Here is a 3011-nt window from a genome sequence, read left to right on the forward strand (position 1 = left end):
ATAACTCATATAAGCATAATGAAGAGCATAACAAAATATTTGTTGATAGAGTTCACCCCTCCTAGGCTACATCTCCGGGTCTGCCAACATAGCTAGACCACTCATATATTCAGTATAAAAGGGAGTACATAAATTTTTTTGATGGGAACATGTGGCTATTACCCCTACAAGGTAATTTTCTCCTACAAAAAACTCTCACATAAAGCAACAATACAAAGCATCTCCTACAAATATTCCATACTCCAACTAAAATGACCTAAAATGAACATGTGAGCACTTCAATTCCACATTGAACAACATAAACAAAACTTCCCTCAACTTAACATAATGAGAAAAGTAAACAAGAGCTAAACCCTGCAAGTAACAACTACTGGAGTAGAGTTTTGATGCTGAGAAAACCCCTACAAGTCCTTCTCCATGCTCAAACACCTTCCAGAACTGCTTCCAAACCCTGATTGATCCATACACCCTTAGTCTCAAACCTGCAAAAATACTACTTAGATGTGCTCAAATCAGAAATTAGAGGTCACCATTGGATTCAAAACATCTGAAAACCTCTAAGTAGACTCTTCTTGAGCTCAATTTGGTAAAAAAACTCAAAAAGATATTGCTCTCCAAGCTCTCTTATGAGTTTTTTTGTTAACTGTCATACAAATTGGACCAATAGTCTAACTGTCCTACAAATCTTCCTCATTTTTTGCTAACGGAGTGACATTTTCTCCCTCTGTCGGTGCATTTTGTAGGAAACTTAAACACACTAATAACCCCTAGAGAACAAAAAATGTGGTCATATAGGCCACATAAGGCTGTGGGTTGGGCCTTAATGCATGCACCCACTGACCTAGACCTTAAAATACAGGTCCATTTGGGCACATCAACCCCAAATTACAGATCAGTATTATCAGGGCTCATCAAACCCTAATTCCATTGTTACATTCCCTAAAGAAATCAACCATCAGAATGCCTAGCTTCCCAAGAAGTTTCATGCCCAAAATCATCGAGAAACTGCCTCTAAGAAGACCAGCATAGGTAGGCCTTCATTATGGTGCGCTGCAATGCAAACCATACACTGATAGGGTGCTATGCAGCGCACTTGGTCCCTCTTTGGCCTGCGCTGAGTGAATTTGAGCGAAATTCCATGAGGGTTTGAAAGATTCCTTATCCATTGGATGCCTCTAAAAGTTTCTCAAGGCTATCTACTCCTTTGAGCTCATATTTGGATGAGGAAGGGAATTAAGGAGTATCAATCCCTTATCCCTTCCTCCATGGAATTAAATTCTAAGTTTGGGAGGGCACTCATTATCACCATTTATGGCATAACTTCCTTCATTCACCTATAAAAAGACCACTCATCTAAGTGATCAAGGGCTGGAAATTATTGAATTATATGGAGATGTTGTTAGTATGAGACTTGAGTTGATTTCAAGTATTGTAATGATGTCAAAATTTCTTGCTTGTTATGAGGAGAGGATGGGATTGAACTGGAGGAGTGATGCTGAATCGAGCAATGACTTGTAACAATTCCTTTTACTAATAAAGTGTTCAAAGCTTTTTCCATATGCTTGTGTTATTCATTTATGCTTTCATATGTGTATCATGTACTTGATTCAATGCTATGTTTAATCAATAGATCATTATCATATGCTTTGATTGGTTGTTGTCTTCTGTCTGTGTGCAGGTACTCTTTAAGCAGATTAAGTACGGAGAGGAGCGACCAAATCGGTCAAGGGATATAAGGAGCAAGCGAAAGCTACGAGTAGGTTTCTTTGCCTCTTATTTAATCTATTGATCATAGGAAAAGTAAATAACTCTTTAAACTGTTGTTCTAGACTTAGCTACTAGTCTAGGGGTTTAAGCGTTTATCCGCAAACACTAAAACTTCCCAAAACAAATTGGCAACTCCAATGGGGAGCGATCATCCATCTTAGTAGCTTATCAACCTCTTAATACATTTCTACATACTGTACTTATGGTCGTTCATTGAATTTCAGTCTTCTGTCATTGAAAATTGAGCCAAAACTATGCCAAATTGTCTTCAAATTTGCTTACTGTCACCAATGCAGCCAAATGAAGGACACAGTGTGTTGCAATGCACTTCTCGCATAGACCCAGTGCGCTTCAATGCACTGTCTCTCATTGTTTCCTGCGTTGATCCCTTGAGGGTCAGTTTCCCATCTAGGAACTGAAGTTTTTGAGTCAATTTTCTCTTGTTTGAATGATTTCTAAATGTCAATGATGTTTTGTTTCTGAAAATAGTGTTTCATCTCCTTACCTGGACCTACTTAGACTAGGATTGATAAATGTTTCTTATGTATTTAATTTATCATTTTCAATATATAGTCAAAAGTTAGTTTATTGATTGATTGATCTTTAGTGAAAGAAAGTGTCGTAAAATTGTCTTTTCCTTCGAAAATTGAATTATCGTCAAATCTTCGTTCATGAAAGATTGATTGATTAATGTGTGCAAATGATTAGTCTTTTTTTTGAAAGTGTTGTAATTCCTCATTTCTTTGAAAACGAAAGTGTCGTAAAGTCTTCCTTTCCTTGAAAATAAATTGTCGCAAAATCGTCCTTTTTTTTAAAATAGTTTTTGATTGATTGTGCATATTTCCTTTTTGTTCATTCACATTAAGGGAAATTGAAAAAAAAATACATGCATGTTGCATTGAAAAATTTTGTGTGTGTTGATAAGGAATAGTGTAGGGAATTTGCATTTAGATTGTGCTCTTTGCTCTTTGATCAAAAGAAATATGATTGCTATATCCCTAAGTAGCTAGGATTTTCATCGTTAAATTGAATGGAAAGAATGCTTATCATGATAGTTGCATTCCTAGAAATTTCAGAATACATCACGTGGTGAACTTGAAAGGAAAATTCCTAAGCATGATCAACTTAAAATAAACATCAATTTACCTAATGGAGCATTGTCATTAATGCAAACATTTAGTGGTTCTAGGCTAGAGACGTGTTCCAGCGTCGTAAAACAAAGCAGTCGTCAATAACTTGTCTGT

This window comes from Pinus tabuliformis, chromosome J, assembly GCF_031772625.1.
Source record: "Pinus tabuliformis cultivar Carrire ecotype Pingquan chromosome J, CPIR1, whole genome shotgun sequence".
Lineage (NCBI taxonomy): Eukaryota > Viridiplantae > Streptophyta > Pinopsida > Pinales > Pinaceae > Pinus > Pinus tabuliformis.